The following is a 23,173-nucleotide window of genomic DNA, read 5'->3' on the forward strand; positions in this document are numbered from 1 at the left end:
TTCCCTTTTGGAAGGGGCATGAGGGTAAGGAAGATTTTGGACCGGAGTAGCGCTCACTACCTCCTTTCCCTTTGCAATTCTAGCACTTTTCCATCTAGGCTTCTTCGCTACCTCCCTTATCACCTCATCATTTTTATTTTCCTCAATCTCCACACCTTTTTCTTGTTCAACTTCACCATTATTTTTATTATTTTCAACTACTTCCTCATCACTCCATACTCCTACTTCACCGTCAACATTTTCTTCCACTATTTCCTCCTCAATCTCCTTCTCTTTCTCTCTTTTTTCACTCTCCACTCTTTTTTCATTTTCACTACCCAACTCCCTTCCACTTCTCGTCATAATCGCCTTACAATGCTCCTTAGGATTTGTTTGCGTATTAGCCGAAAAGAAGGACCGGTTGTTGTTCAGCGAGTTGCTTGGCAAGTTGCCCAACTTGAGTTTCAAGATTTTTTATGGCCGCGTCATTACTCTTTTGATTGGCCATTGACATTTGCATGAATTGCGTCAATGTCTCTTCCAATTTAGAATTGACTACCGGCGGTTGTTGAGATTGATACGGATTTTGGGGAGGATTTTGACGGCTAGAAGAACCACCTCCATAACCTTGGTTATGATAATAGTTGCTTCTAGGTTGGAACCCTTGGTTCCCTTGGAATTGTTGTTGTTGTTGTTGTTGAGGGTGCGGTTGATAAGGTTGTTGTTGTCTTGGTTGATAGTCCCGTTGATTGGCCATGTAATTTACTTCGTCAAAACCGGGAGGTGGACAAAATCCAGTGTCATGTTCACCTTTACAAAGTTCACAACAAGCTATTTGTTTAGCTTTTGACGGTTCTCTTAACTCTTTGATTTGTTGCGTTAAAAGTTCCACTTGTTGTGAGATGAGCTTGTTTTGGGCAAGTATGGCATCATTCGTCCCTAACTCAAGCACTCCCGCCTTCTTCAAAGAATTTCCACGACTTTGACTTTGAAGATCATTCAAAGCCATACGGTTGATAATGTTTGTGGCTTCTTCGGCACTCTTTGACATCAACGAGCCACCCGAGGTGGCATCCAACAACGTCTTACAGTTTGGTTGAAGTCCATTTCTGAAGATATGGATTTGAGTTAATTCATCAAATCCATGCCCTTTGCATTTCCTTAGCATGGACTTGAATCTCTCCCACGCTTCATTCAACGATTCACTGGTTCCTTGAGAAAACACCGAGATGGCCGTCTTTGATTCCATGAATCGGTTATGAGAGAAAAATCTTTCAATGAATTTCTCCTCTAACACATTCCAATCTGTCATTACGGCAGGTGTTTGATCGAGATACCAATCCTTTGCTTTACCGAGCAAAGCGTGAGGAAATAAACGTCTGAACAACGGAAGCTCCTGAGCCTGATCCACTCCGGCAGCCAATGCTATCTCATAGAATTTTGTGAGAAAAGCAAATGGGTCTTCATGGTCCATTCCGGTGAATGGACTCCCATACAATAAATTCAGAGTTCCCGTCTTCATCTCAGCTTGCCTTCCAGTTTGGTTGGCAAACTGAGCGGTGTTCCTTGGACTGTTGATACATGGAGTAGAAATCGGTGGTGGTGGTTGTGGCTTCATGTTTGGTACGAATGGGTGTGGATTTGTGGTTGAAGAACTTTCTCCTTGCTCTTGGCGTTGCCTAGCCTGTTGCCTCCTACGTCTTGTTTTGCTATTGAGCCTCCTTGCGGTTCTCTCGATCTCAGGATCAAAAAGAAGTTCGTCCACAGGGATTTTCCCTCGCATAAAACGTAAGCTGCACACTAAACCAAACAAATTACAAGCACAAGTCAAAAATTCACAAGCTAAAACTTAAACAACCAATGCGATGCTCGCAATATCAATTTACAATCCCCGGCAACGGCGCCATTTTGTTGAGACAGTTTTTAAGTGTCGGGTTTTTGTTATCGTATCCACAGAGATTGTAAGATATCACTGCCGTTCAATGGTTGAATTAATCTTAACTTAATGTAACACTAGGGTTTGGTTTTAATCAAGTTATCTTGCATACAAAGTAATTAATTGCGGTAAAAGTTACGTTTTGATTAATATGAGAAATATTGTCAAAGTTAGGTTTCAATGATTACATTTGCTTTGCATGTATTTGCTCAGTCAACAATCTTATAAACTCCTTTAGATGATAAATAATTTCACAAAGTCCTCTCAATGCGTTTCTCTCGAACACCCATTGTGAGTTTTGTCATTTTGATCCATTGTTTCTCTCGAACACAATCTATCAAAAAGACAACGTTTGGTTCAACCTTATGGTGAACAAAATCATTCGTTACTATCTCTAGCTAACAAACAAGTTTGGATGAAAACCTAGGTCAAGAATCGGTAAACATCTCTCGATCAAATACCAACACAAAGAGTTTTTAAATAGAAACAAAGTTTTCATCATATATTTACCGTTAAAGAGTTTACATATGAGGATCCTTACATTTACACACAAAGCTAGCAATCACCTACATCTAACCTTGACAAATGGAAGACTTAGCTACTCATTTTCATGGTAGCTTGGTCGGCAAGTAAGAAAAGAGGGTTGATCAACATCCAAGTTGAATAATCGAAGTTGGATGGGAATCCACCTTCTTTTTGTGGAAGATGGTAGCTAGATGAAGAGAAATGAAATTAGGGCATAAAATCTCCCACAAAGCAATGCTGTAAAATATCTAGGAGAAAGTACAAAAAATGGAAAAGTTGGTAAAAATGAGGTTTTGTGCCCAAAAGTGGCACCTGCTACTTATAGACAAGTGCAGAACTGTCATGTTCGCTAGGCGAGCATAATAGCTCGCCTAGCGAGGTCCTAAAATGGGCACAAAAAGCCCCTGCGCCCAGAGCAAACAGGGCCTGCTAAACTGTCATGTTCGCCTAGCGAACATACCTTCGCCTAGCGAAGGAAACGCTTCAAGCTCGCCCCCAGCGAGGTTGAGAGGTTTTGCTACTGGAATGCTCGCTGGGGACTCGCTAGAGCCTCGCCTAGCGAGTGAGTGCTGACTGCACTTTTTCACCAAAACAGAATGAATTCGCTGCAGACTTCGCCATGAGCTCGCCTAGCGAATTAATTTGCTAATTTACTGGAGCTGTTCGCCAGGAGCTCGCCTAGCGAACCCATTCTTCGCCACAGCCTCGCCTAGCGAGCAGGCAGATGAAATGCTCCTTTGCTTTGGTTCCTTTGCCAATTCTCTTGTGTCTTTATTATCAATTAATTCATGCCTTTCCTGCACAATAACAAACACATCAAAGGCACCAAGCTTGTTTATCAATGTACGCATTCCATGTAAAATAAATGTGATTTTGACAATTTTAGCAAGGCAAAAGAGTGAAAGATGCCCACATATGATAGCTCAAATAAGCACTTTTGGGCATCTAACAGTTTTCCACATACCCAATCATCTTGAGCACATGGGGACCTACAGGGGCTCCCTCAGCTAACTTGCCTTGAAAAGGGTTTTTTTTTAAACTTCAAACCTTTCATGCCTTTCTTGCTCTTGATAGAGCATTTTCAGGTGTTCGATCATATCGAACGCTGTCATGTTCTCATGTTGCTTTTGCAATTCTGAGTTCATGGTAGCTAGCATGAGACAAGCAGTTTCATTGGCATCATCGACATGCTTCTTATAAGCATCTCTTTCTGCCTTAGGTGCAGAACTAGGAGGTTCCTCTTCAGGAACAGGTGTATCCAAGACATACAACTTTCTATTATGTTTAAGGATAATCCTCAGGTTTCGGTACCAATCCAGAAAATTTGTCCCAGACAATTTATCTTTGTCAAGGATTGATCGCAAAATGTTTGTTAGAGGTGTTTGTTGAGATTAATGAAAATATAAGTATCATTGACATATTTAATTAGGCCTTTAATTAAATATGCTCCCACTATTTTACTCAAAACAAATGACCCTCATCATTTGATTCAGAAAATCCCATTGGAAGATTTTCTAGTGGGTCGAGATCCATATTTCACTTTGTTCTAAGTCCGCGTAGGCGGATTACACAAAACTAGGTTATTTAGGTAGTAACTCCTTCCAATTGTATCTCATACAACTCTCGAAAATTTTAGTTGGGTGAATAACTCCTTATTCCAATCCATCATATGGATCATTCCTAACTCTTGCTTCTAAACATATATAAAATTATTATAATTAAGTTTGACCCATCGTTTTAGCAGTTGGATATTACAATTATCCCATCGCACCTTACTAATATAGAACATGCACCTCGCGTAGGCGAAACCTACATTATCCGATACTAGTCTTGATGATTGCTAAAACTTGGAAAGCAAACATATATAATATTATCATAATTTGTTTAGTTAAGTTTGACCCATTGTTTCAGCAGTTGGATATTACAATTATCCCATCGCACCTTACTAATATAGAACATGCACCTCGCGTAGGCGAAACCTACATTATCCGATACTAGTCTTGATGAGTGCTAAAACTTGGAAAGCATAAACTTAATATGTAATTTGAGGGAATTGTAATCGTTATGATCTCACCGGATTATTTATCATATAAATCGTCTCTCACGTGCATCAACATATATTCGCATGCATCAACATACATACACATGCATCAACATACATAATGAAACAGTTATGGCCCCTAGCGCAATTGTTCTCCCAAGTCAACGAGAGAACCTAAGCTAACCTAATAACGATCTAAGCTTCTCCAAGCAAGACCTTCAAGGTTGTCCTCCTTGGATATTGAATTCTTCTCTTTCTTCATAACATTGTCCTCCTTTGATATTGAATTCTTCTCTTTCTTCATAACATTTTCCTCCTTTGATATTGAATTCTTCTCTTTCTTCATAACATTACATTACAGAAGAAACTCGTTTTACATACGAGGGATTGAGATGAGAAAAGAAGTTACATTAAGAGATTAAAAAGAGAGGCATGACACGCAGGTCGTATTTAAAAAATCCAAAACAAAATGAAGGAAGACTAAGGCCATAACTGATCACCATAAGGCAATAATGGTAAACACATTATTATTATTATTAATTTTTAATTCCTTTAATTAATTAAAACCAAATTAAATTTCGGCGACCAATCATACTGCGCAGAGTTAGCCGGGGTTGGAGGGGCAGCGCCCCTGTCCAAAAAATTTAATGAACAATTCATTTGAAATGGACATTGTTTTGCATCAACACAACCCTTGCGCAGTCACAAAACAGAAACCCCGAGAATTCTGACTCTGTGAGTGTGACGACCGTCACAAGCATGTTACGACCGTCACAGGCCCATGACGAGCGTCACGCGGCCAAAAATAGAAACGCCTAGAATTCTGGATCTATGAATGTGACGACCGTCACAAAGCACGTGACGACCGTCACGTCCAGCTTGTTACGATCGTCACAAGTCCATGGCGATCGTCACGCGACCAAAAACCAGCGCTTTGAAACAGTCAGCAGACGTGTTCCAACAAGCCCTCAATTCACAACTCCTTGACGGCACAACCCTTGCGCCGTCACTAACTCTAATGCACCAATTTCAGACCGTCAAACACACCTCGATTGTTGATTCAGTATGATTGATCAACAGGTCATTGCTTCACCATACTAATGTCGGATTCCGAAGCAAATGACCATTGATCGCTCAAAGGAAAACAACTATTTAATGTTTGAATGAAGGAAACAGAAACAGTATATCATATATACCGTACTTTGCATTAGGATTACTTATATCATATATAAGTTGATCGGTCTTAATTGTGTAACCTATGGACGATCGATGTATCGCTGCTTCACCATACTAATGTCGGATTCCGAAGCATAGTCAACATCAATCATCCAACTCGTACACTCATGATGCCAAATTTAATTACCCGTTTAATTAATTGATTCATTCTGTATTTTAATCATATTAATACAGAAAATAAATAACTATCCGATTCATGGTTTCGTAAGTGGCTCTGATACCACTGAAGGAGAATTGCGATCCAAAACGCAGCGGAAATTAAAATTTTCTCCTTTAGAGATCCTTACGAATGGTCATGATCAGTGATAGAATATTTACCTCTTGTGACGATTGAAACCTTTGGTGCATATCTCTTGTGATGATCAAAACCTTTGATGCAGATCCACAGAGCGATCATGAACGTTGAACGATGACAACGTCTCTACTCAGTCCACACGAAGAGATTCCTTCAATCTCAGTGCTAGCTGGTACGAATGAAGACTTTGAGTGTGTGTGTGTGAGAGAGAGAAAACGAAAATAATGCAACCGCAATGAATGCTTCTGCACAAGGGTTCTATTTATAGAACCACTTGTGTGGGCTTCAAGCTCAAAAGCCCACTTAAGTGTATTTTGGCCCATATCTTATAATATGCCCAAAATCACTTAAGCTCATGGTACCTTACCATATTTCATATTCTACTTAAGTACACCGTACCTTTACGATGTTCTACAATTCACTTAAGGGCACCGTACCTTACGGTGTTCCTTAGTTACTTTATCTCTCATCAATCCGCCCTTTGTGTGTGACCCTGTAGGTTTTCGCGGCATTGACAATTATATTAAATCATGTATTTAACATAATAAATAATGAGCGGTATCTAGCAACACATCACTGCTACCCAAGACACGAAAATGTCATGTGATCTGACAATTCCTTCTATGATAATACTTATGTGTATAATTACCTTTTTGCCCTTATGTCTATATTGAACACAAGGCATAAACCGTGTCATCCTTGTCCAATTCAATATTGGGCCCATAGACATTTATCCTGTTATGCAGGAGGGGCAAATTCCATCTAGGTCACTCATGTCCCTCAGCATGCTTCGTGGAGTACCCATCAACTGTCTTTATGGTTATCCAGTTACGGACAACGTTTGATCAGCAATAAATCACTTGACTCTACATCTAGGGTCCATAGTGGTTTCAGGTCGAAGAGTGGTATACACCATTATCACCTCGAGAATAACTTATGACACTTTGCATAACTTTCTATATAGTATTCTCATAGCGGGTCAATCCGGTATAAATATTACTCTTAATATTCATACCTATGTTTAAGACTTGATAACTCCTTATCCATGATCCATGAGATGTGATCATCAGTCTATATACATAATAGTCTTAATGCTTTAATGTCATCCCACTTCACAATAAAGCTCGACTACGGATACTTTAAGAATAATGTCCTTATGTTTAATGTGATCTCATGATTAAGTCATACTTGATACATTAAACAGACTAGCTATTCTAGGAACTTTATTAAACAAACGTAATAAAGAAAAAGCCTTTTATTATTAATAAATAATTCGATACAAGTACCAAAAGTATTGGCCTCTAGGGCTTACACCAACATGGTGACCATTGGTGAGAGGATGGAACACGGGTTGAAGAATGGAAAATTGTTAGCATTATTGGTTCATCTAATGATGCGAATAAGTTTTCTATAAACTTCCAAAAGAAGAAGGAGGGAGTTACGAGTGATGTTTCACATAGTAAGTGGAAACCCCACAATAGAGGATATCAACAACCTTGTAGGCATCAACAACCTTTCGCACCTGCATCGTATTATGTGAAACCTTATGTGGTAGTCATAACACCCGCAATTCATCCTCCATGATCTCAAGTTGCACCTGCTTATCAAAACCTATGGTTCAAGCACCTAAATAATATAATGCTCCGCAGAACCAGAATCACAACTATAGGAATTGTTAGAACAACATTTGGTTTTGCATCTATACCTTGAGTTTTGATGATAATAATGTTGTATTTATGTGAGAACAATTTTGGTACCCTAATGGTTTGTTATCATGTAGCTTTAATATCCAGTTATGATTCTGAGTATATTATGTGCAACGTCATCAGTTTCTGAACAACGAGTTCCATTTCTATTTTTGCGCCAATTATAAGAAGTTCTGAAAGATGTTAAATATTGTTATTACAATGTATTTTATGCTTCTGTGTTGATTCACTCGTGAGAAGCTTCTGAGGAGACGCTATGTTATTACTACAACGTTCTCTCAGTTCGTGCTTCTGGATGTGACTCTGATCACCAAGCTTTTGAAGAATGGCAAGCTTCTAAAGAATGGAAAGCTTTTGCAGTTGTGTTATATAGATGAAAATTCTAAAGATCTCAAGACAAACGACTGAGGTTATCAAGGTTTTGACTGTAGATTCTAAAGACTCTGAAGATTTTGAAGATACTGAAGATCTCAAGCCAGACTACTGACGTTGTCAAGGTTTTGACCAAGGATTCTGAAGTTTTTGAATCCAACTTTATGTTTCTTCATGTCATGTTTCATCAACTTTTATCAGAAGTCAATGAACTCGAAGATAAGATAAAATAGGTGTGATCAAATAGTACATAGTACAAATCAAATATCCTTTCCACTACCTGATTTTATGGGCAAGGACAATACTATACATCACACCTGTCACTAATTTTGTGGGCGAAGAATAGTACACAATATCACTCCTTTCACCATCCAATAGTGGACAACCGCTCTATAAGCTTTCCCCACTTTTCTATCAAATGGTCTTCTTCTTATGCTATATATTGGAGACTTGAAGAAAATAAGAAAGATAAATGTTGTTGGTGCTACAACATTTTGACAAGTCTATTTCTTTGTGAAAAGGTATCAACTTTTATACACAGTTTTTCTTTAAGTATTTGTTTATCATTTGTGTAAAATCTGTTTATATAGAAGCAACGTGTAACATACAAAATATTATTCAAATTGTTTGTTTGATTCCTTAAGGAGACTAAGGTATAGTCGGATCCTTGAGAAGACAAAGAAGTTTATTCTTTATGAGTCCTTAAGGAGACTTGGGTATAGTCGGATCCTTGAGAAGACAAAGAAGGTTATTCTTTGCGATTATTGTAATCTGTTGATTATAGTGGATTAAGTCCTTGTGTATAAGTAAAAATCACCTTGGCGGGTGGACTGGAGTAGCTTTGAGTTTCAAGCGAACCAGGATAAAAATACTTGTGTTTTTATCTCTTTATTATTAATTTTTAAATGGTGTTCTTGAGTTGGTAAAAAACTTTTGTTTTATAAAACCCAATTCAAACTCCCTTTTCTTATGTTTTTCTCACCTTTAATTGGCATCAGAGCTCTGGTTCTGATTATGATAAAAGATATCAACAATTTACCATGTTCAGTACTGATATAGTTTGTGTGAGAATCAATGGTTGCTACTAACGATGCTAACATTGTTAACAATAATGAAAGATATCACTACAGTGCAAAACCACCAATCTTTGATGGTGAGAAATTTGATTATTGGAAAGACAGAATAGAAATTTTGTTTCTTGGTTACGTTGTTGATCTTTGGGATCTTGTAGTCGATGGCTACATTCACCCAGTTAATGCTGAAGGAAATAATATAACAAGAAATGTTATGACCGATCAATAGAAGATAGATTCAAAAATCATCATAAGGCCAAAACTATATTGATAAATTCTATCTCTTATACTGAGTAAGGGAAGATAACAAACATAGATTCTGCCAAATCCATATTTGACTCTCCGAGATGACTCAAGAGGCGAATGCTCAAGTAAAGGAGACAAAGGCATTGGCCTTAGTCCAGAAGTATGAGGCATTCGAAATGGAAGATGATGAAACATTTGAGACTAGGTTCTCAAGGTTTCAGATGCTAGTTGTAGGACTGAAAGTTCTAGACAAATGATACTATACAATTGCCCATGTTAAGAAGATTATCAGAAATCTTCCTAAAAAATGGAGACCTATGGTAACTACTTTGAAGCTGGCAAAGGATCTAACCAATATCAATCTTGAAGAACTTGTCAGTTCTTTAAAAATCCACGAAATTGAGCTCGAGGAAGATGAACCTCAGAAGCAAGGTAAATCAGTTGCTTTAAAGCTTGAGCATGAGAAGACAAAATCTTATCAAGCCGAGGAAGAATCAGAAGGATCTAATGAAGACTCGGATCATGATGATGAGTTGTCTCTAATTTCAAAGAGAGTCAACAGACTTTGGAAGCACAAGCACAATGGTCAAGGGAAGTTCAGAGGAGCCAGAAGGACTGATGGTCGTTTTTGTTAGAACAAGATTTTGGGTCTACAATTTATCTCTAAGTTTTGATGATACCAAAGGATGAAACATTTTAGTACCCTAATGAATTTCTCTAAGTGTGCAAGACTCTAACGGGAAATGAATCTGACGTCACATTAGCTGACTTAGAGTCAAAGGCATTTGTTCTGACTCTGAAGACAACGATGTCCACAGTATCTGAGATCTGAAGACTCTGATACTATGAATCTGAAGGATCCCACATATGATTACTCTGATGATATTTACATCTGACGAATGTCCAACTTAAGATCAATCAAGAACTTCTGTAGAGAAACATATCTAAGCAACTATCTGAAGAATATAAGATTTAAAAGAAGTATCTGAATTCCGCGCACTCTGATTTACACACTTCAGATCAGATCAAGACTTGACAACGAAGTATTCTAAATATGGTATGAATCTATATATGGAGAAAATTGAATACTCTCTTAAACTACTATGAAAAGGACAATAAACTCCATGTCATTTATGTCCCACCATTGACAAGATGTCAGCATCAATTCTTCGTCCAACGCTATCATCTCCAAGCACTATAAAAAGGCCCAACGCTCATCATACCAAATACGAAGCTATTACACAAGAATACTGCAAATAAAATCCAATCATTCACTAATTATTGTTCTATATTTTCACACGAGTTATTGCTCTTAGTGTGAAATTCTATTGTCCTTATTATGTTCATATTGCTTGCTTAGAAGCACTAAACACCTTCTTGTAATTCTAAAATAGTTGTTGTATAATTCCTCAAGTGACTTGTGAAGTCTGTAGACTTGAGAGGGATAAGAGATCACTATACTCTTAGACGTTTGTTGTAATCTTTCTAGATTATTTGATTAAGTCCTTATTGAAGGAGAAATCACCTTGGCCGGGTGGACTGGAGTAGCTTTGAATTTCAAGCGAACTAGGATAAACTTCTACGTTGTTTGCTGTGATTTTTCGTGTGTGTGGCATTTGCAAAAGTTTTTATTGTCAATGAAAAACAATTCAAACCCCCCTTTGTTGTTTTTCTCTAGATTCAATTGGTATCAGCGTTTCGTCTCTGTTATTGATTTTCAAATCAAAAACTTAATAGTGTAGAGAGATCCAGCGTGAGAAAAACATAATGACTAACACCAATGAAAGAGATTGCTACAACCCTAAATCTCCAGTTTTTGATGGAGAGAAATTTGATTATTGGAAGGACAAAATCGAAAGTTTCTTATTAGGCTATGACGCTGACCTATGGGACATAGTTACAAATGGCTATGAACCACCTGTATTTGATGATGGCATCGTCATTACCAGAAGTAAAAGGACAGATGATCAGAAGCGTGATTTCAAAAATCACCACAAAGCCAAAACAATTTTGTTGAATGCAATATCCTGCAATGAATATGAAAAGATCACCAACAGGGAAACATCTAAATAAATACTTGATTCCCTAAAGATGAATCACGAAGGCAACTCTCAAGTTAAAGAGACTAAGGCTCTGGCCATAATTCAAAAATATGAAGCCTTCAAAATGGAGGATGATAAAGATGTATAGGTAATGTTTTCTAGATTTCAAACTTTAATTGAAGGACTCAAGGTTCTGGACAAAGGCTACACAACTGCAAATAATGTCAAAAAGATTATCAGAAGTCTGCCAAAGAAGTGGAGACCCATGGTCATTGCCTTGAAGCTATCAAAAGATCTGAACAACATAAGCCTGGAAGAACCCATAAGCTCCCTCAGGAGTCATGAGATAGAGATAGAGGAAGATGAGCCTCAAAAGAAAAGCAAATCAGTGGCTCTGAAGTCCAAATCAGAAAGACGAAAGCCAGAAAGGAACAAAGTCTTTCAAGCTAAAGAAGAAGACGATGATGACTCTGAAAAGGATGATTCTAATGATGAAGAAGAGTTATCTCTTCTAAACAGGATAGTTAAATAACTTTGGAGAAAAAGGAATAACAACTTCAGAAGACACAGACAGAAGGGAGATCGTTCAGAATCAACTTCCAGAAGCAAACCAAACAAAGAGGTAACCTGGTATGAATGTAAACAACCAGGACACTACAGAAATGGATGTCTAAATCTTAAGAAACATAGTTCCAGAAAAGAAGGATTCAAGAAAAACTCCTTCAAAACCAAGAAGGGACTCATGGCTACCTGGGACAACTCTGAACCTGACGCCTCATAATCAGACTTTGAAGAGGAACATGCAAATGTTGCTTTCATGGCTACCACGTCTAGAAGTACATCCGAAAGAGAATCTGACTCTAAAGAGGTATTTCCTTATCTCTCTTGCTCTGATTTAGAAGCATGCTTATCATAACCTCTAAGTTCCTATCATAAGCTTCGACAAAAATTCAAGATCCTAAAAAGGGTCCATGAAGAAACTGTTGAAGAATGTGATAAGCTTGAAACATAAGTTTTTGAACTTAAAGGAAACATTTTTGTTCTAGAAAAGGAAAATTATTTTTCAAACAAAAATGCTTAAAACTTGAAGAAACTCTTTCCAAAACTCCACAAACTTCTAATACTATCATATATAAATATGAAAAAGCTTTTCAGAATTTTGTGAAAAATGGGCTTGAAAGAAGTAAAATGGCTTCTACAATTTATGGTGTTAGTCAAAATAAGACAGGTGCACCCCACGACGACACACTCGGACGAATAAACCTCTTATCAAGCAAATCCTCTAGTTGACTCTTCAACTCTTTCAATTTAGATGGTGACATCCGATACGGAGCCATCGATACCAGACTAGTACCAGGAATCAAATCAATCGTGAATTCAACTTCATGTTCAGGCAGCAAATCACTAACCTCATCAGGAAACACTTCAGGAAAATTACGAACAATTGGAAATTCACCCATTGTTCCATTTTCACTAAGCTTCAAACTTAACATAAACACTTCAGCACCATCTCGCACAGATTCATTCACTTGTTGAGTAGACAAGAATAAATCACCTTCCTTATCTAGATCAAGAAAAAGAACAGCTCTCGCAAAACAATTGATATAGACATGGTTGGCCCTCAACCAGTTCATTCCCAAAATAACATCAAGTTGACTCAATGGAAGGCACACTAAATCCACTTCAAAATATTTATCACAAATATTCAACAGACATTTCAAACAAACAAATGAATTAGTTACTGAACCCATAGCCGGAGTATCAATAACCATGCTTCCACGCATAACAAATAATTCAAGATTCAATCTCTTAGCACGATCCAAAGAAATAAAAGAATGTGTCGCACCGGTATCAATAATAGCAATCAAAGGCATATTATTAATAAAGCGCGTACCTCGAATTAATCTCTCCTCATCAGAAGTATCAGCACCGGACAATGCAAACACTTTCCCTTTGGCTTGCTCCTTCTTCGGCTTGTTGCACTTGGTACTAATATGCCCTTGCTCACCACAGTTGTAGCAAGTCACATTTGAACCAACCCTGCAATCAAAAGATTTGTGACCTTGCTTGCCACACTTGAAACAAGTCACATCGCCCTTAGGACACTCGAGAGCACGATGTCCCTCAACACCACATCTGAAGCACTTTACAGGAGTGTGACATCCTCCCCCACTCGACTTCTTGCCATCACCAGCTTTCTTCTTACCATCATACGGCTTCCCTCAGAATTTCCCTTTTCCTTTCTTATCATGCAGGGGCTTGTAATGAACAACACTCTCACGGCTATCCTCATCATAGATTCTACTCTTGTTAACCAACTCAAAAAATCTCGTAATTTGTTGGTAACCAATTGCCTTCTTGATATCAGGTCTCAAGCCATTCACAAACTTAAGACACTTAGATCTCTCAACATTAGCAATATTGTAATGGGGACAAAATTTGATCAACTCCTCAAACTTTGCAGCATACTCAGCTACGGTACCATTACCTTACTTCAACTCAAGGAATTCAATTTCCTTCTTTCCACGAACATCTTCTGGAAAATACTTCTCCAGAAAAGCATCACAAAAAAGTGCCCAAGTCACTTCAATGTCATCCTCATCAAATCTCTGAACAGTGTTGCGCCACCAATCCTTAGCTTCTTTCTCAAGCATATGAGTGCCAAACTGCACCTTCTGCACATCTGAACAGTTCATAACTCGAAAGATTTTCTCAATCTCCTTCAACCACTCTTGAGCTTTGTCAGGTTCATGAGCTCCTTCAAAAGTTGGCGGATTGTTCCTCTGGAACTTCCCCAAAGCACGTAACTCATCAATATCACGCTCCCAATCACCACCATTCATTTGCGGAATGTCACCAGCCAACAGGGTCAATGCCGCCGCAAGCGCATCATCATTCCTTCCAGCAACCATCTTCCTGCTATACCAACCAAACAACTACAACAACAAGGATTGTTAAACAAACCGTATTGATTGTGTCATACACACAAATCAGATACAACAGAATCAAACAAATTCATAACCTAGCTGAATGACTGAATACAAAGTATATTAAAGCATGCATACACGAGGGCATCACATTTACTTCTGCCAGAAATAACCCATGCCATGGTCACATACAAGTAACACGGATTATAAATCAAAATTAAATAACCAACATGCAAACTCACACATCGGAATAACACCTCTCTTCATAAATGGTAAATAGTGATGATTCCCATAAATCATCTACCACAAAATATCATTTTGGGCTCTAAGGCCACTCAACATCAAAACCAACATATCCAAATAACAAGATAAAAGAAAGCACAAAAATATCTCTCAACATCAAAACAAATATAAATAATCCCATAAACCCAAGTGTTACATGACCAGAGCACTATAGACTACCTAGTAAATACACAATAAGAACTAGCCTCCGAATCTAATCCTTGTGCGAAGCACCACTATCTCAGGTACCTGAGCGATATCGCGATAGAACATCATTCCAACAGAAGGGTGATAATTCAAATCATTATAGAAAAACATAATAATATGAAATGTATAAAAAACATACATATATTATTAGTATTCGTCACGCTTCATACAAACATGCATCATATCATCTTATTAAAGAATCACATGTTTATCATCATACGACATGGCTCAACAATCCACAAGTATTCATTTATAAATACTAAACGATGTACAAAAGTCATATTTCACAACATATCGATTTCATGTACATATTATCATCCATCATCATTTATAAATCATCATCAAATATGTATATAACTTTCACATTATTCCATTATGTATACAAGTCACCATTTCATCACATATATCACAAATATGCACACGTATCACATCAACAACACATCAACAATTCATATCAAATGGATCACCTAAAATCCATGTATATGCATATCTACCAAAATCATATCCACACAATCATATCACATAATCATAGAAACAACAATTCACACCGTCACGTGTGACTCAATGTGTGACTCAATGCGATATACACGTGGATCCAATTCGTTATCATTTCCGGCTTGCTGAGCATCTCTCAAATAGACTAGATAACCACCTCTAAAGCTCGATTCATTCTTAAGCTTTCAAACCCCATTCGGCGTTAGGTTTAGGACAAGCAAATAATCTACGCGAGATTATCCAACATTGCCTCTTTCATAGACTCGTGCTAGTGTAAGTATGCAACAACAACGAGACTCATGCAATTAATACGATCGTAACCCCTTAATCATGCATAAGCATACCACATCCAACATTTGCATAACATACACCTAACATGACTTTAATCACAAACAATACATCAAATAACATTCATCATCTCATCACAACACAATAACATAAAGCAAGCAAGCCAATTCATGTTATTCATCAAATTCACCAATTCAAATCATCACATACATAATTTCAAGTATTATGTTTCTTCACAAAACCCATCTAAAACCATCCAATATATGACAAACAATAGAAAACATGTCATTCACATTCACCACAAATACAACATACATCCATATTAGGATTCTTTTGATAAATTATTAATCTACTGTTATCAAAATGAATATCATATTATAGATAGTATTCTTAGCTTCGTAACGGTCCAAACGACACCTCAAACGGAGTTACGGTTCAAAAGTTATTGAATTTACAAGTTTTTCAAAATGCTGTCAAAAATTAGAAAATTTGCTGTTGCGAAAATGCTATCAAAAATCAGAAAAACTGTTGTTGCGAAAATGCTACTGTCCAGCACGAATTTTCATCATTAATCCATCATTTTTCATGAAATAAATAGTTATACAACCTATATATATATATATATATATATATATATATATATATATATATATATATTATATATATATATATATATATATAACTATTAGGATCATAGAAACAAGATTCTAAGCTCCACTAATTTTCACCAAAATCTCAAATCAATCATTTTCAAGTGAAACTCAAACATACAATTATGCACCAAATCATGTTCTATACACATACCTATTCATGGAATTCAATATAGAAACATCATAGCATAGCATAAACATCAATTTCATGGATTAAAACATAAACACATGTTAGGGTTTCTCAAAAATCAAAATCCCCAAATCCTAAGTTCATGATATCTAACCCACATACATTACATACATTATGTTTATCCATAACCACTTGAAATTCCACCCTTACCTTAGTATAGATGAAATCTCTAGGTCCTTCTTCTTCTAGTTTCCTCTTCTCCTCTTTCTCTTCTCTTCTATTCTCTCTTCTTCTCTTATTTTACAAAACTAACTATAATCTCTAAAACCCTTACTATCTTTTTAACTCATAATCGGTTTAACTCACTTATCCACGCATTCTAATTAATTAGGCCCATTACTAGACAATTGCTATTTCTACTCATAAAATTTAATTATTCAAATAACACATATATTCAAATAATTCAAATAATCACCAGAACACATATTTAATTAATTATCACACCAAAAAATGATTAATTAAAATAAACACCTAATAAGTAAATACGGAAATTAAATCGGGGTGTTACATGGCCCATATCTTATGATATACCAAAATCACTTAAGTGCGTGGTACCTTACCATATTTCGTATTCTACTTAAATGCGTCGTACCTTACGATTTTATACAATTCACTTAAATGCACAGTACCTTACGATGTTCCTTATTTACTTTATCTCTCATCAATTCGTCCTTTTGCGTGTGACCCTGTAGGTTTTCGCTGTATTTCCAATTATATTAAATCACATATTTAACATAATAAACAGTGAGTGATATCTAGCAACACATCACTGCTACCCAGGAAACGAAAATGTCATGTGATCTGACAAGGCATATACCGTGTCATCCTTGTCCATTTTAATATTGTACCCTTAGAGATTCATCCTGTTACGAAGGATGGACAAATTCTATCTAGGTCACTCATGTTCCTCAGCATGCTTCGTTGAGTACCCATCAACTGTCTTTATGGTCATCCAGTTACGGACAATGTTTGATCAGCAATAAAGCACCCGACTCTACTTCTAGGGTCCATAGTGGTTTCAGGTCGAAGGGTGGTATACACCACTATCACCATGAGAATAACTTATGACACTTTTCATAATATTATATATAGTATTCTCATAGCGGGTCAATCCAGTATAAATATTACTCCTAATATTCATACCTATGTTTAAGACTTGATAACTTTTAATCCATGATCCATGAGATGTGATCATCAGTCTATATACATAATAGTCTTAATGCTTTAATGTTATCCAACTTCACAACAAAGCTCGACTATGGATATTTTAAGAATAGTGTCCTTATGTTTAATGGGATCTCATGATTAAGTCACACTTGATACATTAAACGGACTAGTTATTCTAGGGTCTTTATTAAACTAACATAATAAAGAAAAAACATTTTATTATTAATAAATAATTCGATACAAGTACCAAAAGTATTGATCTCTAAGAATAACTATCCCGTATAATGTATCAAGTGTGACTTAATCATGAGATCCCATTAAACATAAGGACATTATTCTTAAAGTATCCGTAGTCGGGCTTTGTTGTGAAGTGAGATAACATTAAAGCATTAAGACTATTATGTATATAGACTGATGATCACATCTCATGGATCATGGATAAGGAGTTATCAAGTCTTAAACATATGTATGAATATTATGAGTAATATTTATATTGGATTGACCCGTTATGAGAATACTATATAGAATGTTATGCAGAGTGTCATAAATTATTCTCATGGTGATAGTGGTGTATACCACCCTTCGACCTGAAACCACTATGGATCCTAAATGTAGAGTCGAGTACTTTATTGTTAATCAAACATTGTCCGTAACTGGATGACCATAAAGACAGTTGATGGGTACTCAACGAAGCATGTTGAGGGACATGAGTGACCTAGATGGAATTTGCCCATCATGCGTAATAGGATGAATGTCTAAGGGTCCAATATTGAACTGGACAAGGATGACACAGTCTATGCCTTGTGTTCAATATAGACATAAGGGCAAAAGGATAATTGTACACATAAGTATTATCACAAAAGTATTTGTCAGATAACATGACATTTTCGTGTCTTGGGTAGCAGTGATGTGTTACTAGATACCGCTCATTGTTTATTATGTTAAATATGATTTAATATAATTACCAATGCCGCAAAAACCTATAGGGTCACACACAAAAGGACGAATTGATGAGAGATAGAGTAAATAAGGAACACCGTAAGGTACAATGCACTTAAGTAGAATACGAAATATGGTAAGGTACCACGCGCTTAAGTGATTTTGGTACATCATAAGATATGAGCCATATACACTTAAGTGGGCTTTTTAGCTTGCAGTCCACACAAGTGGTTCTATAAATAGAACCCTTGTGCAGAAGCATTGGATCAGATGAAATTTCATTTCTCTCTCTCTCTCTCTCTCTCTCTCTCTCTCTCTCTCACACACCACACAACACACACACACACACACACTCAAAGCCTTCATTCGTAGCAGCTAGCACTGGGACTTAAGGAATCCGTTTGTGTGGGCTGAGTAGAGGCGTTGTCACTATTCAACATTCGTGATCACTCCTTAGATATGCATCAAAGGTTTTAATCGCCACAAGAGGTAACGATTCCATCACTGATCATGCCCATTTGTAAGGATCACTAAAGGAGAATTTTTTTAATTCCGTTGCGTTTTGGATCACTATTCACCTTCATCCTGAACCGAGATAATGTATTATTTCTATCCCTTTTCGGTTTGAACCCCGAATCGAGATGCTATGAATTTTCCTCTTCAGTGTGAATCTCGAATCGAGATGCTACATTTTCTATCCCTCTTCGGTGTGAATCCCGAATCGAGATGTTATTTCTATTCCTCTTCAGTGTGAATCCTGAATTAAGATGCTCTTTCTATTCCTCTCCGGTGAAAATCCCGGGTTGAGATGTTGTTATTCTTATTCCTCTTCCATGTGAATCCCGAATCAAAATTCTTTCCTCTTCGGTTAGTCCCGAATAGAGATGTTCCTTTTTATCCCTTTTCGGTGTGAATATCGAATCAAGATGCTCTAACTATTTCTCTTTGGTATGAAATTCGGGTAGAGATGCTCTATTTATTCCTCTCCGAGTTGATTTTCGGATAGAGATGTCGTCGTGCGCATTCCTATCTGAGTTGATCCCCGGGTCAAGATGCTACCACCTTTGTTCCTCCTCAGTAGTTGTCACTTAATTTTGGTCGATCCCCATTGAGTCTTCTATCCCAAATAGCTTGTCAAGAATTATCCCAAGTTACACTAGTTCCAAATCATCCAATTTTTTTTTTAAATTTTCCCAAAATCAATTACAAATCAAACCAATTGAATTAATCCATTTCAATGCTCAATTAACCCAATTTCAATGCTCATCTCGAATTTTTCACTATAAAATAAGAGAGAGAAAAGATCCTATATATATATATAATATAATATATATAATATATATATATATATATATATATATATATAATTATATATATATATATATATATATATGCACGTGAAAATCAGTAGAAAGTAGGAAAAAAAAATAGGCACTAATACAAATACCCACAATACACACTATCAAAAACTCAAAAGAAAATCTTCACCCTTTAATCCACAAACCTGTTACAATAAATAAACAGTCCAACCCACAAATCTGAAAAAAGCCATCAACATCATGCTATGCACAACATAAACAACAATAAGAAATCCGAAAAACACATCCACCTACGAAACAAAATCGAGAAGAAAGACGAATAACATAATAAAAACAGAGAGGAATCACAACCCCGTGGAATCGTCCACCACCGCCGGTCCAGATCCCTCATTTTTGCACCATTTGGTAGCTTTTTCTCTCTTTTACTTTTATCTATGAATTTTACTTATTATTATTATTATTATTATTATTATTATTATTATTATTATTATTATTATTATTATTATTATTATGACTATTATTAAATTAATTTAAAAAAAAGTTGGAAATTGTTATGGCCCCACATGAGTTTCTTTTGTGAAGAATGAGAAAGCTTTTACGCTGCCTTTTCTATTTTTTTTTATTTTTTTTATTTTTTTCATTTTTATTTTCATGTAATTACTTTATCATTTTGTTTTATTTATTATTTTGCTTGAGGTGGTTACTAATAGTTGATGGATTGAAGTCCATTGACTCTTTGTTCTTACACACCTTGAACTATTATATGTATCCCTTTGAGTTTATTATTATTGTTATTTTTTTATTTGTCTTTTTATTTATTGTAATATTATAAAAATATATAAAAAAAATAAAAAATAAAAAAAATATTGAAACACAAAGAAAAATTATATTATAAAAATATAAAATATTAAAATTATTTAGTTACTTAGTTCATCTTTTCTCATTTTACTAATTTAGGTTGGATCAGTTAGGTTGTTAATATATAAAGAAAAAATATTAATTTATTTATTTTAATTCATTCAATTCAAAAAATATCAAAAATGAATTTTATTTCAAATAAATTCAAAAACACAAGAATAAAATCTTTTTCTCTTGTAAGTATTTAGAGGATAAAAATGTTCATTTAGATAGGTTTTCTTTTATTAATGAACAACTACAAATAACAAAAACAAAAAAATAATAATAAATATAAATATATATATATATATATATATATAATATATAATATATATATATATATATAATATAATATATATTATATATAATATATAATATATATGATCATGACTATATTTTTAAATTAAATTAAAACTATATTTTTTTAAATTAAATTGGTTGGCCGGCGTCACGCCTTATCGATCAATAATTCAATTGGAAAATTTAAAATCAATACAAAGACATCAAATTACTATTTCTCCGTCCTGGTGCGTTGAGACGTTTTTCTAAAATAAACTTTTCTCCACCCATGTGCGTTGATATCTTATCTTTTTACAAATAAAACCAATCAACACAATATTTTTTAGACGAACTATAGTACTCTCATTCTTCATTATATTTGAGGATACATAGACATAGAGTTGTGACACTCTGGCGAGTACAATAATAAAAAATCTTTTTTTCGTTGTGATTAAATCCTTCTTAAAAATAACTTAATAATTTACTTTTATAAATGAATAAATCAAAGCATTAAGAAAGTCATAAGTAATTAGGAAAGCATCCCTTAGATAAACATAGTAACCCTAGACCTATAAAAGGTTCTCATTAAGTACAATGAAAGTGAGGGGTGCTAACACTTTATCCTTACTTAATCAACTCCCGAACCCAAATGTCTTATCCTTACCTTTTAAATTGTTTTTTCATTATAGGAACAAGGAACAAATAAAAGATAGTGGCGACTTTATAATTTTCACGCTGCGATAATAATTAAGTAAGAATCATAAAAGGAAACAATGACAAGAACCTTCATATCCATTATAACCATTTCCATTCCAAAAAACTTTTGTGTCGCATTTATATTTGATACAAATCATAAGCGAATCCCTCTGACAACAATGTCCCATGATTCCTTTGTAGTAGTTATTTTCTTAACAAAATCACATCTTTCGGCGACCATTTAAAATACCTCATACATAAGTAGTAAAAAATATAAATTTACTAGAGATTAACGAATCAAAGAAGAGAGAAATGGGAGAAAAAATTGATCTTATTTATATAATTGAAATCATAAGCAAAAATCAAGATAAAGTTAAATAAATTACCTGAAAATTGAAGAAATGACATTATGATGAGATGGATCGGAATTCAGAGAAGATAAATTAGAATTTAAGGGTTTGCATTGAGAAACCCATTTGGAAGTGAACCTGCAGTGTAGTTGTTTGTGTTCATGAGTAGAATTTCAGGGTTTGTATTGAGAAACCAATTTGAAATTAAACTGACTTGTTTGTTCTCGTTGCCCCAAATAATTCACATAGTATTAAGAAACAAAATTGGGTGTGAACTAACATTCTTTTTGTTTGTTTTCAAGGCCCAAGTTAATCAATCAATCAATTATTAATATTAATGACCATTTTAAAATAGTAAGCATTTTAATAAGATGACAAATGACAAACGACAAACTTGCCAAAAAAAACATCTTGTTTTATTATATTCTATGATTAGCTCTTAAATTTGAGCTGTTAAACTAACCTCAATAATTGAACTTGATTAAATGTCTGCTTAGTTAGTATACATTTTAAATTAAATACATTTTTATTTTAAATCATTATTATAGATAATAATTATAATGTTAGTAAAAATATATATACATTTTTTTTAATGCTAATGAAAAAACATTAGAATTTATTGTTTGAAATATTTTTAATGTTAATAAAAAAAGACTAGAATTTTACTATAGTGATCATATTTTAAAATAATGATAGTATATCATTTATTATTAAATATAAATCAATAAGGTTAAATAAAAATAATTTTGGCCCATGCAGGTCTCGAACCTGCGACCTTCGCGTTATTAGCACGACGCTCTAACCAACTGAGCTAATGGGCCATTTGTTTTTTTTAGTAACTAAGTTATTTAAAATATTTGTAATCATTTTTACATATCCGCATTATTTTGGACGATAATTATAATAATTATTGAGATACAAAACCATAACAAAGATAATTATCATAATTATGAAGAGTGGTTGGAAATTAAGTTTGATTGCAAAAGGAAACTTTCCAATATTTGAGAATTTTTAACATGTAATTTTGCAAAGTCGT

At 35.2% G+C, this 23,173-nt stretch overlaps 1 long non-coding RNA gene and 1 other non-coding gene across 2 annotated transcripts; both read right to left on the reverse strand.

Annotated features, from left to right (window-relative positions):
* Nucleotides 1-14,623: 14,623 nt before the first annotated feature.
* Nucleotides 14,624-22,412, reverse strand: LOC127093393 (uncharacterized). The gene is made up of 2 exons (XR_007792533.1): nt 22,174-22,412; nt 14,624-14,909 (listed from the first exon to the last, which is right to left on the reverse strand). It is a non-coding gene; the product is annotated as an uncharacterized LOC127093393 (long non-coding RNA).
* Nucleotides 22,413-22,884: 472 nt separating this feature from the next.
* Nucleotides 22,885-22,958, reverse strand: TRNAI-AAU (transfer RNA isoleucine (anticodon AAU)). Its single transcript has one exon. It is a non-coding gene; the product is annotated as a tRNA-Ile (tRNA).
* Nucleotides 22,959-23,173: the final 215 nt, after the last annotated feature.

The sequence above is a fragment of the Lathyrus oleraceus genome, chromosome 6 (genome assembly GCF_024323335.1).
Source record: "Lathyrus oleraceus cultivar Zhongwan6 chromosome 6, CAAS_Psat_ZW6_1.0, whole genome shotgun sequence".
NCBI lineage: Eukaryota > Viridiplantae > Streptophyta > Magnoliopsida > Fabales > Fabaceae > Lathyrus > Lathyrus oleraceus.